This window comes from Gossypium raimondii, chromosome 10 (genome assembly GCF_025698545.1).
Source record: "Gossypium raimondii isolate GPD5lz chromosome 10, ASM2569854v1, whole genome shotgun sequence".
Lineage (NCBI taxonomy): Eukaryota > Viridiplantae > Streptophyta > Magnoliopsida > Malvales > Malvaceae > Gossypium > Gossypium raimondii.
In genome coordinates this window covers 35371233-35387836 of record NC_068574.1, presented here as the reverse complement: position 1 = coordinate 35387836, position 16604 = coordinate 35371233, and the positions used below count along the sequence as shown (strand labels likewise).

Here is a 16604-nt window from a genome sequence, read left to right as displayed (position 1 = left end):
TGGTCCAAGAAATCGAATCTTGTAGCCAAAGCGCATTGGATCTTCGTTACGAGCATCAACGAGCCAATTTCGGTAGGAGATGGACTACAAGCCTAAGATCTTGAATGCAAGGCCCAATAAGAGGATTCCAAGCCCAACCAAGAAGTCAAACAATACTTAGTTGAAAATCAGGCCAAATTGTTAAAGTGGCCCAATTTGTAAAAATTTTAATTGTTTAATTTAATTTTTAGACTTTAGGAGTATTATATATAAAAATTCGGCCCAACCAGCCCATTAGAATGCCTTGGCCGAATTTCCCTCTTAAATTTGTTAATTAGGTTTTTTTTTAAGTTTTCCTAATGAGTTTAGGAAATAGTTATAAGGCCTATTTATAGGCATGGCCGGCCACCCTTGTTACACACATTAGAATTACATTGAAAATTTCAGATTTGCTTTGAGTGAAAATTCTCTTGAGTTCTCCAAGAATTTTCTCTTTAGTTTTCTTTAGAAGTTGTTTTAACAATCTTTTTGATTGTGGGAGCCATCTTCAACCTTCTTCTTGCCATTGATCTTCATTGGAGGGAAGATTAGAGTCGTTTGAAGGGATTTGTGAAATCTTTCGGGATTTCAAGGCTTCTTAGGACTTTATCTTTATTTCTTGCTGTCATTCTTTCTTTTAAATTCTGCTTGTGCCGTTTTCTTTATCTAACTTATTTCAATTCTTTTATTGTGTTTCCAGCCAACTTTAACCTTACAGAAATCGATCAGCACTCTTCTTGGCAGCCAAGATCGATCCAATCCATCTTTTTCCCAATTGTTCTTGCCGAATCTTTCCTTCTCATTCTGGTTAAATCGGTTGCTGGAATTTTAATTAGATTGCTGTTTGGGATCTTAATAACTTTTCAGATTCGGTTTGAAGGGCTCATAGCTTTTCTTGATTGCCGAAAGTTCCATCAAATTCCAGATTTCCCCTTTTTTCTTGCTGCCCAAATTACTTTGTTCAATTATTCCTTTCGTTGAATTAACTCTTTATTTTATTGTAATTGACAGATTCGGCTGGTTTAGGAACCTCTTGGGAGTTTATTCCCGTGATCTTGATTTTCGATTCTCCCTGAAAATAAGTGTTTTGGTTCTTGATTTACTCTTGCTGATTTTAGGGTTTTAAATTTCCAGATCTGATTGGTTCTAACTTTAATTCTCTGTTCAGTTTCAGATCTGATCGTTTAGAGTTTTCTTAGAAGTTTTCCTGTGACTTGACAACTCGATCTTGGTTCGCGCGGAACCCCCTATCATAAGTAAATAGAATGGTTCATAATCTTATGAAAAGGTTGATGATTGTGTAATATGTCTTGTAAAATCCTATTTGATATGAATGAAAAATATATGTGATGCTGATGGACTTAATCATTTTTTAGTTGTTGGTTATAAAGTTTTACAAGTTTTATGGCATTTGTATAAGTTTATATTTATTCTATAAAGTTCATTATTAAAATAGAATATTATGTTTAAAGTTTATAGGAGCTTACTAAGCATTCATTGCTTACGTAATCATTTTCCTTTACTTTACAAATTATCGGAAGCTAAATCGATTGGAAGTTCGTCAGAGATCTATCACACTATCTAGTGATTATATCAGTAATTTTTATTTTTTGGCCAAGGTTATAATGGCATGTATAGGTGGACTTGTGTTTAATGTTAGTTGAATGTTGGTTGATGATTGTAACATGTATAAGTTGTTTTGGCACCAAGTGATGTTGGTTGGTTTGTGCCATTTTGGTACTTTTGATACCTATTTAGTATTTGTTAATATAGCAATGGTTTGATGCATGTTTCAATGACCAATATGGTATGTGATGGATTAGTTTCAATATAGTCAAGATAGGGTTGTTTTGAAAAGGTATTGGCCTTGATGTGCATGATTAAAATGTGGTAATGTATACATGTTTATGTAAGATTTGAATGAATGCATTTGAGGTGCCTTGTTTGGCATATTGAGTTGAATAGATTTGGTCTATTGAATTGGTCATTTCATGCATGTTTTGGTAAGGTTTTGATGCTTTGATTATGTGCTAAAAATGCTTTAGGTACATGCTTGATTTGGTGATGGAAATGGCTTGATTTTGGCAATTTCATGTCCACACAGCCTGAGACACGGCCGTGTGACACAGCCGTGTGTGACACACAACTAGGAGACATGGTCGTGTGTCCCCTGTAGGTTTTAATGCGTGCGAGTTAGGCTATTACATGGCCTAGCACACAATGTTTGGAAAGTTACATGGCTTGACACACGGGCGTGTGGTTTGGCCATGTAACCCAACTCAGAGAGTTACACGGGTTGGGACACGACCACGTGTCCCTATTTTGATTGTCACATGGCCTAAGACACAGGTCTGTGTCTCAGCCGTGTGACCCCTATAGTCAAAATATTATGAAATTTTTTTAAACTTTTCAAATATTTCCGATTTAGTCCCAAATCATATCTAAGGTATTTCTAGGGCCTCAAGGGCTCGATTAAGGGATGATATGTACGTAAATTATTGTTTTATAATGTGTTTTATGATAATGTATGAAATGTATGTTTAAATGTTCTATTTGTATGGTAATGCTCTGTAACCTTGTTTTGGCGACGGATATGGGTTACGGGTGTTACAAACACTCTCCTTATTTCCCCTGACATGTCCTATTAAATGGAGCTATTCCCTTATCCCACCAATCATGTCCCAGGGCCTCTATGCCCAAAATCACTGTACATATAGATGAGTATTCACAATCCTATGACATGCAAACTATTTCAAACGATTTCAAGATCACAAGGCCAATATATCCAAAAACAAACACATATCACTTATTGATTATTCGTGCGCTATCACTGCATAATTGCATCTTTAGCAAAACACTGTCTCTAACATTGAACTTACACATATCATGTACACACTTGCACTTTCACAATAGTTATCAAAACTAAATATCACATGTTTTTGAGCATCTCATTACTACGCACAATTTCACAATCATATAAGCTCATGAATCACAAAATAAATATAGATACAAGAAAGCTTACACTCAAAATTTGGAGTTGGGGTTTAGGCTACTACTAAATTCCCAAATATCACATGACTCATTTCTACGAGCAACATTTCCAAACACTCACCACTTTATGCTTTCACTGAAAAGTCGAAAGGTAAACTAACTCTTCCGTAACTCGTAACAAGCTCTAATGAATCTAAGGCTTCACATGCAATAATTATATAATAAACACAATCAAATAACAACCAAGGACTCACTTAGACCAACAAAACACAAGTCTAAGCTAAGTTTTCATGTAACTCAAAACCATTAACATAACAAACTTTAAATTCGAATATCTCAGTCTATACTTCGTCTTTTTGCCTAAAACCAGTTTTTTCATCTTATAATTCACCTACAATTCATTCACAACTATCAAACTACAATAATATACCCGATTCCTAGTATTGACTTTTTTCAACATGTTCATGGCTATTTTTCACAAAATCCATTAAAATGTGAGGAATCATCAACAAAAATTCAAAGTAATTTTAGGAACCTTCTAATCATGATAAAACAAGTTGAAAAACACTTCGAAACCATGTTTTACTCAAAATCCCAAAATACACCATTAATGGCCCAATTTTTGGCTTTTATTTAAAACTTGCAATTCAATGGCTAATAATTTAGTTTTAAGGACTAGATATCATGAAGAACTCATAAGAATTCGAAAAATTATCTTTGATTGAAGAAAATCAAACTTTTGATGCAAACCTAAAAAAACCCAAAAGCTTAAAAATGGTGAAATCAATGGAGTTTTTGGGTGTTTTAAAGAGATTCTATGGATGTTTAAGGCTTAGGTGTTGAAAGAAATCAAAACCTTATAGTTTGGAAATAAAAATCAGGTGGTTTAATGTTGGGAGAACAAGGGACAACAAAAAGTGAGAGGAGAGGAATAAACTAACGTGAATTTGCTATTTAAGGGAAGAAATAGGCTGAAATTTTAAAATCTAGCTAATTGCCTCTTAATAACTCTCAGCTTTGCCCTTTTTACCAATCAACCCCTAAACCCAAATTGAAAGACTTTTAAAACTTATTTTAAAAAAAATGATTTAACAGCTAAGATGCCATAGTTGAACCTGTTTGCCACGCTACGAAATTCTGAGCACTATAGAGCTAAAATTCTTTAAATACCCTCGACACTTCTAGGCCCTACTTTAGGGTGTTACAGGTAGTACGTTATTAGACATAGTATAAAAAGAGAAAATTAATTGGACCTTTTCCAAACCGAATTCAGAAAGGAATATGTTAGTAAATGGTACTTGGACTAGAAAAAGAAAGAGTTTCTCTATCTGAAATAGGAAAACAAGTCTATATCAGAATATGAATGAGAGTTTGTTCAACTTAGTTAGTATACTCGCGAGATTGTACAAACTAAAAAAGTAAGGTGTGTTTGTTTTGAAGATGGACTGGTTGATAAAATTAAAATTTTGATTGAAGTGATGAAAATATGGGAATTCATGGTTTTGTCTGGTCGAGCGCAGTAAATAAAAGAGATTTGTAACAGTAAGAAAAAGACTGAAATGTAATGTCATGAATCTAGTAAAAGAAATGTATCAAAGTTGTCTTCAGCTTCACTCTCAAAGAAACCAAGATACTTTTCTCCTAATGTCAGATTATTTGGATTCACAGCAGGTAATAAGTTGAGATAAAAAAGATTCAAGACTCCAACAGACATCAATAGCCAATATTGGTAGTGTCCGTAATGATGATAAATTTTTTTGTTATCATTGTGGAATGTTCTTCAAGGATGTGCATCGAGTTACGAATGGAGCCTATTTTTGATACGTATCTACTGCACCTTTTATGAGTGATTGATCAAAGAAGTCAAGCATTTTTGTAAATCAAGTTGTTTGATAGATATCTGTCTTTCAAGGAGCAGACGACCATGACAGAGAGGTAATTCTAAAACTATTCACGGTGGAACAAAATATAAAACAAACAGATTTCAGACCAGGACGTCTGCTAAAACTTAGGCTATTGAAGCTAGACAGGAGACTTTTGACCCAGATGTTATAACCGGTATATCTTCTCTCTTTGATGTTAATGTATATGCATTGATAGACTTTAGGTTTATTTATTCTTACTTTTGAAGTATATGAAAAGAACATACAAGTAATACAAACTGAATTTGATGATAAAGTAACTAAATTGTTGGATCAGAATGTCATAGTTAATTTGATTTGTATAAAATGTCCACTGATAATTTAGAGTTGTGAATTTTTCCTGCTGAACTGATGATATTATCATTTCATGAGTTTGAAGTAATACTTAGTATGGGCTTGTTGACTTTGCAAGATGATGAATTGTATATTGTTTGTATCTTAGATATCAAAATGTCAAAATTGGGGATTAATTAAGCACGATGATTAAATAATTTATTTATATATTTTAGAAGAATTATCTACATTATCACTCGTATGAGAAGATGATATTGTAATTAACATGATACTCAAAAACATTTTGATCTTTATGTCCTCTATAGAATAGTACTATCAAAATTATAAGAACTATAGGCATTCTTTGAAGTAGTTATTTGTTAGAAAGAGGTATTTAACGAGTGTGTAATATGGGAAGACGATAATGTGTTTATGAAAAGAAAGACATGATTATGAAAATCGTATAATGATTACGAATAGCGATCGACAAAACATAAAGAACCCATATTTTTATTTTATATAGTTGACATATTTATTTAGTTAAGAGAAATATCGTATTTTGAATATTGACTTTCAATTAGATTGTTGTTAGCTTTGAATTATGAGTCAGATGTACTGAAGATTTCTTTCCAGACTTGATTTAAACAATGTTAAACTCTAATAACATCGCTTGAAATATAAATAGCTTAGTCACTTTATTTATTTAATAGATAGAAGTTTCTAGTTGTATCTGATTGAAGTTGTGGCTATGTGATGGAAGATATTCAATTCATGTGAGGAATGAAACTGAACATGTTTATCATTGAAAAATAGTGCTACAGATCTTACGAGAGAAACCAGTGTATGTGAAGACCAACAAATATGAATTCTAATTTCTAGAACTGATTTGTTTAGACTTTTCGATGATAGCTGTACCATTGACGAAGTTGTAGATAAATGCAATTTATATCAGTGGAGTTTTAAAAAGGTGAAAGCTATGTTAACAGAAATTCCTATATTGAATCTGAGATAGCTTAAATATCTAGAGTATGAAAAAAAATATCTGATCATCGATTATCATTCAGGGAATTCAAGAATGGCAGATATATGATCTAAAATGTGTTTTCAAAACTGTTGATGTGTGTCAAGAAATTTCAGAGGTTATAGTGAAATGGTTAGTTTCGTCAGACTTGATACTACTTATGATAATTGCTATCAATAAAGTAATAGAATGACACTATGAGATCTTATGCAAATGTAAATACAAAATTTCTTTGTCTGATTGAAATTGAATGATATGAAACTGGCAGGAATTGGTTAGTTATTTGAAACAGAAGAAAAGGTTTAGTTTATTTGAGATCAGTTAAAATCTATTTTAGACCATAAGAAGTCTTATGCAAATGTAAAGTGAAAGGATATCAAGTTTCAGGCAAATGACAGTGTATTATAGAAAGTCTTTCCGTAGAGGAACTTATTATTATGGATTTTGTTTTAGGGTTACCATTAACTCCGAAAAGAAAAGATTCAATCTGGGTTATTGTTGATAGCTTGATGAAATTGACTAATTCTATACATGTTTGAATTGATTATTCACTGGAGAAATTAGCTGAATTATATGTTTCAGAAATTGTGAGATTGCATGGTGTACCATTGTCGATCATATCTGATCTTGATTCGAGGTTTACCTTTGGATTCTGCAGTAAGTTACACGATGCTTTAGGTCACATCCCAAAAACTAGGTTAATATAAATTGGGTTAATGAACTGAGAGTGGTCACAATTTAATTGTTATTTAGATGATCTTTTATTCATTCCATAAGAAATAAATATCAGTTATAGTGATTGAGTGGTGGTGGAGCTGTCCTTGATGATATGAGTTTGAATCCCTTCGCTCTTGTTAATTTCTATTTGGTGCAAATTTGTTTCAAACCCTGAGCAAATATCATCCCATATTTTTATTTTTATTTGTGCAAGTTTGAGAACAACAAAGTGAAGTGGTCAAGTGGTTAAGTGCTCTTAAGCTATCCTAATGGTCTAAGGTTCAAGTCTTGATGTTAACACTCTTCTATTTAATCTTTTTTTTTACAATTTTTTCATGTGACTTAAGTCCTTTCCGTCCACCCCTATTTCACCATAAATAGGAGGATTTCTTTCCTCCAATATAGGTCAAACTTACCCTAAGTTGAGGGTGCATGATCCCCTTTTTACTCGATGTCTCCCTCACTTGCTAAAACTTCTCATCCTTGCCATACAAGAGGTTTATTGAGCCTAGACCTAGTTGACCAACCTATTCCCACTCTCCTAACCTCACTTTTCCATCCCTACATCCCTCTTACTCCCTTTTTCTTTATTTTTCATTTTTTTATCCATTTTCTCTCTATTTTGCAAAATAACCACCACCCTTTCTTTTAATCTTTACTCCTTACCTCAACCGTAACCGAACCCTCCACCACTGTTCACCATACCTCATGCCCGTCACATATTTTCTCCTCCTCTTTTTCTCCTCTAATCGTCATCGTGGTCACCACCGTGCACCATCGCGGGTCTTATTTCTCCTTCCCCATTACGCTGAAACCTCATAGCCCACTGTCGTCAGACCATCACTCTACCATCATCGAATAAATCAAGATCTATGATCTAGTGTGAAATGTATGTTAAACATGTTAAAAGTGATCTATATGTGTTATAAGTGAAAATCGCCATACCACATGCATGGGGTGGGATTTTGTGAACTGTGGAAACAGTGGCAGTATATCTACAAATCAATGGCAGTTTAACTACAAACCAGTGGTGGCTTTGTCCACAAATGATGTTTTGGATGGACGAGTTCTGGGGAACTCGATATATGGTGTGTAGCGGAGATGGGTAGAAAATGTTATCAAATGTGCATCGTTTTTAATGTATGCATCGACATGTTCATGCATAAGTATCAGTATCAGAACTTGTGATTATTATGATGATTGATATGTTGAGATTGATATTTTGATATGTATGTGATTATATTTGTGTTGATCTCACACTGGGCTTTTAAAGCTCACCCCTTTTTAATTCTAACTTTTCATATAATAATCGAGGTTAGGATGGGCTCGACTTACGGAGGTGCTCTTGTTCGTTTTCAAAAAAAAATATTATTTTGGTTCTTAATATTTTCAGAATGTGTTTTTATTACAGCGGACTTTTGCTTGGGATTTTCTTTTGGACTTTGGATTATTTTGATTTTGGATTTTTCTACATGATTTAGTTTTTAAAATTCTCGTTTCAAATATTGTGAAATTTACAATTTATGATGGATTTTTCATAACTAGGTCAAGCAAGGCCCAACATGGGTGTTTTTAAAATTCAATACTTTGTTTTCGAAATTCAACACTATCTGCTCACAAAATTGATATTTTATGAGATAAATATTAAAGCTACGTTTTGAAAATGAAAAAAAATGTTTTAGATATGCACATTATCCACTGCGGTGTTTTAATTGAAGTGCGACACTTTCTGAAAAAAAAATCAAAACTTGAGTTTTCTAAAGATAAACAATTTCAAACAAAATTTGATTCTCTAAATAAGGACATTTTTAGTAATGACAATTTTTAAGAGAAAATAGCTAAATTATTTTCTGCGCCATCAATATGGCTAATGTGAACTTCAAGATTCGGCCATAATGTCTAGGCCAGGTTTAGGGGGTTACACTTTGGGCTCCAAATTAAATTTCAGTACAGCTTTGCATCTACAAATAGAAGGTCAATCTAAGCGAACAATACAGATTGTGGAAGATATGTTGCGGTGTTGTATTATTGAGTTTGAAGGTAGTTGGGAAAAATATTTACTGTTAGCTGAATTCACGTATAATAATAGCTATTATTCGAGCATAAAAATGGCTTCGTCGAGGCTTTATACGGGCATAAATGTAAAATTCCATTATTTTTATCTGAATTGAATGAAAGAAAATTAGATGGGTGGATTTAATTAAAGGAACCGAAGAAAAAGTCAATTATCCGATACAATTTGAAAGTTGTATTTGATCGTCAGAAATCTTATGCCAATTTGAAATAAAACAATATAGAGTTTTATGTTGGTGAGAAAGTGACCTTAAAAGTCTCGCTCTGGAAGAAAGTGATGCATTTCAACAGAAAGGGAAAGCTCAATCCAAGATTTATCAGACCGTACAAAGTTCTAGAAAGAATCGGACCTGTAACATTTCGCTTGGCATTACCTCCAGAACTTGATAGAATCCACAATGTTTTGCATGTTTCGATGCTCTGACGCTATTGTTCTGACCCTTTTTCCTCTGTTATTAAGTAAGTATTCCACCATATAATAAGATTTAAATATTATTTATTTAAGTAACCTATTATAATACATGTGAATGGTGTAACCATAGAGGCTAGAGAACACCTTCTCTTCTCTTGCTTAATTAATTTTACCTCAGAGAGCACATTCAGTTTATAGACAATTACCTATGGATCTACCCCCGGCATATCTATCGTAGACCACGCAAAAACATTAGAGTTTGCTTTTAGACATTCGACTAAGCTCTCTTTCTCCTCATGTGCTAGCGCTAATGAAACCTTTATTGTTCTTCTTTCATCATTGTAAAATAGCTGCAAAGTCTCTATGTCCTCTGTCGCTTCAGCCTTTTTGCTTCTCTTCTCATCACTTGCATCTACGCTATCCAAATCCACGACCTGATCGCCCAACCCTGCTTGTTGCTGACTCTGTTCCCCCTAAGCGCGCTCTCATGTTTACTTTACGGGCAATATATTACAATACCTAGTAGTTTACTGATCGGACTGCATAAACCCAATTCCTATTATTATCGGAAACTTAATTTTCATACAAAAGGTAGTAATCACCATTTTGGCCACTTTCATTATTGGTCGTCCGAAGATGGTGTTGTATGCCATTGGATGATCGACTATGAAAAACTACTCAAACTTAGTTGTTCTGTGCTAGCTGTCACCCAACATTATAGGATTAGTGATACATCCTTTAACTTTAACAAGATGGTTTTTGAAGCCATACAATGAACTAGCCTTGGACAAAGCCTGCTCTTTTAGTCTCATATTTTGATAAACTTTTTAGGTCAAAACCTCAACCGCACTTTACAGCCCACAAGTATTCTCTTAAGTTCGAAGCCAACAATCACTCCAGAAACAACCATTGAATCATTTCCCTCTTCATCACACACCAATTCATCCTCGTTATTAAATTCAATACTCTATTTCCCTTACTGACACAATCTTTTAGGTACATTAACTAACATCACACTCCTCAGGTGAGCCTTTCTCTTCACACTAGAGGTTGTCCAATCCTCATTTGTACCCACAATTACATGTATAGTACCTGTTACATTTTGCTTGCCCTCGTCCTTAGTAAGCGAAATTTGGCCTTGCTGAGTGGTATTTCCAGCCATAAAGTCAATGAGCTCACCATTTCTTATCACTTCTTCAATAGCATCCTTTAAAGAGAAATAATATTCAATCCTGTGCCCCTTATCGTCATGGAAAGCACACCTATCCCTTGACTCTGACCGTCTTGCATTGTTCCTCATAGGGGAAGGAGTAGGTAGGGTTTAGCATCAGGGGTGTATAAACTTCAAACCTGCATTTAGGGATGTACCTCCTTGTGCGCTCTAGTTGGGCTCTTTGAGTTGCCTTAGGTGACTCATTTTGTGGTTGCGCTCTTTGTTGTCTCCCATTTTGTACCCGCAAAGATTGATGAAGTGGCCCTTATCTATAGCGGGCCCCGTATCTACTTTTAATTTGACTATCATCCCTTTAGAACGTGCCACATACTGCTCTTTTTATCTTCTCTACTTCTGTGAACATAAAGGCCTTTCATACAAATTCGCTAGACTTTGAGGCTTATTGTCGGTGAAAGATATTTTACATGCTCGTTATGTTCTCCTATAATAAAAGCATCAATAGCTCATTGATCCTCAAGGTTCTTTTTGTCCAGTGTTGCCTCGTGGAAACATTTCACATAGTCTTGTAAAGACTCTGCTTCCCCCTGCTTCACAGGCATCAAACCCATGGGAGTGCTCATAATTATCTTATGTGCTCTAAATTGTCCCAAAAACATCGAATCCAATTGAGCAAAACTTCAAATATACCCATGGGGGAGAGACAAGGACCAATCTTTTACGCTCCCCTTGAGCGTTGTGGAGAAATCTTTAAACTTCGCGAGATCTAAAGCTCCCAAGACATTCATGTAGTTATTGTACTGCATAAGATGAGCTCAAGGGTCCCTCCTTCCTTCAAACATGTCCTTCGGGACCTTAAAATCAGCTAGTAAACCTACTGCTACGACTTTTGGAGCCAAAGGATTATTGGAGCAAAAAATTCAATCCATGTCCCAAGACTCAAGATGTAAAGCCCTCACATCTAGTCGCAATGTATCCATCTCACTCTACCTTTCTCATACAATCACGCCTGGACCTTCGTCCTGTATGGTTACATTATCATGAAATTTGCAATCGTCAAATTATACCTTTCTCCTGAGCTCATTGTTTTGCTTTAAGAGTTGCTAATGAAACCTTTCCCATTGCTCAAGCCTCACATTCTACAAGGCCATTTGATCCTTCATCTGCTCTTGGAGAGCTAGAAATTGTTGCAACGACACTTCTTGACAAGAGGAAAATAATAACCCCTGGCTAGAAGGAAGATTTAGGTCAAATGAGTTTGAAGCTCCTACGTGAGTAACGTTACCCAAATTTTTCAGTCGGTCAACAAACCAACTAGCAAACAAATCTGCCTCAGTGGGTTGTTCACCTGAACCCGAAGCTGCAGCTTGCCCGGATGAAAAGTTAATGAAGAAATTTTCATTTGGGTAAGCCATTTTGGTTTTCAAACTGAAAGTCTGTTGATCTGAAGTCTGTCCACGCTCGACGCACCAAATTGTTCAGTTTTTTTGTTGTGTGTCCTCAAGGTGAGGAGAATCAGGTATTTATAAGACATGGTTACTATTTATCGAAGTGACATCCTAGGTAGGCTCCATACATGCCAACACGTATACTGTCTTAGACTTAACACGTGTTTGCTGGTCCACTAGTTTGACTTCTCACCCACTACCTGTGAACACCTAAGACATGCGAACTAGGCTTGCAAGCCCTCCTCACGAGGCCCTAATGTATGGGTCGCGAATAGATAGTCTAGGTTATATTCAAATTTTGGGTCGGTAACGGGAAATATCATAACAATACTAATATTGCATTATGTATTTTGAGTTTGGAAAGAATTAATGGATGTAATGTGCTTTCTAATAAGTCTCTATTTGTATCCATAGAAATATTCTAGGATTTTGTTTTTCTTTTGAACCTTAGGAATTTACGTTCTTATTTATACGAATTTGTAAAAAAAATAAAAAATACAGGTGGGTGACAACCATAGACGACTTTTTGATGATATTGTTTCCCAAAGTCCATGAAGGAAAGATGCATGTTAAGAAGAACAATTATTGCAAATATGATGATTGATATCTTCAGCTTTTCACATCTTCGTTGTACGTAGCTGCTATTGTTTCAAGCTGTGCTGCTTTAAAGGTTTGCTCCAAATTTGGTCGAAAGCCTACAATTCAAGCGGCTTCCATGTTTTTCCTCACTCGAGCTGCCTTACGCTCTGCTGCTCAGCTCCTTTGGATGCTTTTAATTGGGCGGGTGCTCCTCTGCATTTGTGTTGGCTTTGGCAATGAGGTTTGATTGAATAAAAACACCACTAAAATTCTTCAACGTTCAGTTTTTCCTTTATTTGTAAAGTTTAGATGCATCATACATATTATTGAATTGGTTCTTCAAATGCTCCAGTCACCAATGAAACTAATTTACTAGGCAGTTCCACTGTTCCTATCAGAGATATCCCCAACGCAACACCGTGGAGATGTCAATATCCTTTTCCAACTATTTCCAACCATAGGGATGTTCTTTGCAAATCTAGTGAACTATAGCGTATCCAATGTTGAGATCACGTGTTTAAGATTACTACCATTTAGTCTTTTCTCTGTTGCTAAGTTTGAATAATTCTCCTTTACTTTAGGAGCTTAGTTTTTTGATGTGTTTGGTATATTGTTACCAGATTCTTAGTACATTTTTAGAGCCTCTTTTTTAATTTTTACTCTTGAACTTTTGTATTTAAATCGTTGAGGTGCAAATCAATTATTATTTCCAGTCTTCAATTATTTTCTATCTTAAAACTTCCTTTATCTTCTTTCTACTTCAAATATCTCGATCAATCATTAAAGTTCAAGTTCTAATCACCAACAAATTGGTATCGGAGTTGTTTTCTTGAGGGATCTGTGAGGTTATTTGCGTGTTAAGATTGAAGGAAAGTCCAATTTTTCAGTTGCTGCAGCACGAGTCTTCGATGGAGACAATTACCAGATGTGGGCAGTTCGCATAGAGACTTACCTGGAGTCTTTGGATCTTTGGGAAGCTGTAGAAGAGGATTACGAGGTCCCACCACTTCCAGCAAATTCTACTGTGGCACAGATTAAAGCACAAAAGGAAAATAAGACAAGGAAATCAAAGGCAAAACTTGCTTATTTGTAGCTGTGTGTCGAATGATTTTCACATGAATAATGTCTCTAAAATCAGCAAAGGAAATCTGGGATTACCTCAAGGCTGAGTATGCAGGAGATGAGAGGATTCGTGGAATGAAACTCCTGAATCTAATCAGGGATTTCGAGTTGCAAAAGATAAAGGAGTCTGAGTCAGTGAAAGAATATTCTGACAGACTTCTCAGCATTGCCAATAAGGTAAGATTGCTTGGTTCTGAGTTGAACGACTCTAGAATCGTAGAAAAGCTACTGGTCACTGTTCTAGAGAAGTTTGAAGCCACCATTACTACTCTGGAGAACACCAATGACCTGTCAAAGATCTCTCTTGCAGAGCTCTTGAATGCTTTACAAGCACAAGAGCAAAGAAGATCCATGAGGCAAGAGGGAGTGATAGAAGGTGCCTTACCTGTCAAGCATCAAGACAACAACAGGTATAAAAAGAATAAAAATTTTAAGAACCAGTCGGCGAGTGAAAAAAATTCATCAAGCAATTATCAGAAGAGCAAAAGAGGAGGTGTCAAGAAATTCTACCCACCTTGTCACCATTGTGAGAAGAAAGGTCAGTCACCATTCAAATGTTGGAAAAGACCTGACGCCAAATGCTTCAAATGTAATCAACTTGGACATGAAGCAGTGATTTTCAAGGTCAAAGGCCAGGTGCAAGAAGTAGATGCACAGGTAGCTGATCAAGAAGAAGAAGATCGATTGTTCGTGGTTACTTGTTTATCAGGCAGAGAATCAAGTGAGATCTGGTTGATTGATAGTGGGTGCAAAAATCACATGACGTATGACAAGGAGCTCTTTGAGGAATTGAGAAACATTGAACTCAAAAGAGTGAGGATTGGAAATGGTGAGTACTTGGAAGTCAAGGGAAAAGGCACAATAGCAATTACAAGCTATGAAGATACAAAATTCATTCCAGATGTTTTGTTTGTAGCTAAAATTGATCAAAATCTCTTAAGTGTTGGTCAGTTACTGGATAAAGGCTATAAAGTGCTATTTGAGAATAAGCAGTGCTTGATCAGAGATGCTAATGGTAGAGACTTGTTTAATGTCAAAATGAAGGGAAAAATTTTTGCTCTTAATCCAATGGAAAAGGAGCAAATGGCTTTTAAATCCAGAGTTAGTGCCACTGAGACTTGGCACAAGAGACTTGGGCACTTTCACCATGGAGGATTGCTTCAAATGCAGTCGAAGCTGGTGCAAGGACTTATAGACATTGATGATGATCTACCTCATTGTCGAGCTTGCAAATTTGGGAAACAACATAGACAACCCTTTCCTAAACAAGCCTGGAGAGCCTCGAAGAAGTTATAGCTTGTTCATACTGATCTTTGTGGTCCTTAGAGAACACCATCGTTAAATGGTAACCTCTATTACATAGCCTTTATCGATGATCTATTAAGAATGTGTTGGATTTTCTTGTTGAAATAAAAATCAAAAGTTGCTAGTGTGTACTGGTAATTCAAAGCCAGAGTTGAGAATGAAAGTGGATGCATGATTCAGATTTTAAGATCTGATAATGGGAAGGAGTACACTTCAGAAACCTTTAATAGGTTTTGTGAAGAGGCTGGAATTAAGCATCAGTTGACGATGCCATACACTCCACAACAAAATGGAGTTAGTGAAAGGAGGAACAGATTCATAATGGAGATGACTCGATGTATGCTTCATGAGAAGAATCTTCCAAAAAGCTTTTGGGGAGAAGCTTCAAACACTCTTGTGTTCTTGCAAAATCAGATTTCAACAAAAGCTGTGAAGGATCAGACGCCATTTGAAGCTTGGTATGGTTACAAACCTTCTTTAAAGTTCCTTAGAGTGTTTGGCTGCCTGCGTTTCACTTACATTCCACAGGTCAAGCGTGATAAGCTTGACAAAAAGGCAGAAGCTGGCATTTTTGTTGGGTATAGCACTGTATCTAAAGCTTACAGAGTCTTTCAACCACACACTGGACGTGTTATTGTGAGCAGAGATGTTTATTTTGTTGAAAATGAGCAATGGTATTGAGAAGACTCGACCAAGATGAACCAAACATCTAGTGCACCAAATCATTTTACCATTGGCAGTACGTTAGAGGAGTTTGAAGATGAAGGGCATGACGTTTTGGCTGATGATACGCCTGTCAAAGGTACAAGGCTGCTCTCCGACATTTACTAAAGATGTAACGTAGATATTTGTGAGCCTGCAGGGTATTATGATGCAAAAAACAGTCAACATTGGATGGCTGCAATAAAGGAGGAGCTTTCGATGATCAAGAAAAACAAAACTTGGGAGTTAGTTGATCAACCTCTGGACAGAAAGATAATTGGAATAAGATGGTTGTTCAGAACGAAACTAAATCCCGATGGTTCAGTTAACAAATTCAAAGCAAGACTTGTTGTGAAAGGATATGCACAAGTCTTTGGAGTCGATTATTCAGAAACATTTGCACCTGTTGCCAGGCTTGACACTGTAAGGTTACTGCTTGCTCTTACTGCACAAAAGAATTGGAAAGTTTTTCAGTTAGATGTTAAATCTGCGTTCCTAAATGGAATCTTGCAAGAAGAAATCTTTGTCGAGCAGCCTGAAGGTTTTGTAAGCAGGGGCAATAAAGACAAAGTTTACTTGTTGAAGAAGGCTCTGTATGGCCTAAAACAGGCTCTACGAGCATGGTATAGCAGAATTGATGATCATTTGGTGGGTCTTGGCTTTCAGAAAAGTCAATCTGAGCTCACACTATATGTCAAGCATGAAGGTACAAACACTTTAGTCATTTCTCTTTATGTAGATGACTTATTGATTACAGGGAGCAATCTCGATCAAGTTAATTAGTTCAAATTGGAAATGAAAAAGGTCTTCGAAATGACATACCTTGGTCTGATGTCTTATTTCCTTGGCA

The 16604-nt window shown here is 35.7% G+C and overlaps 1 pseudogene; it reads left to right on the top strand.

The window, feature by feature from the left end:
• LOC105775455 (uncharacterized) overlaps positions 1-16604 on the top strand; it is a 70287-nt pseudogene that overhangs the window by 51694 nt on the left and 1989 nt on the right.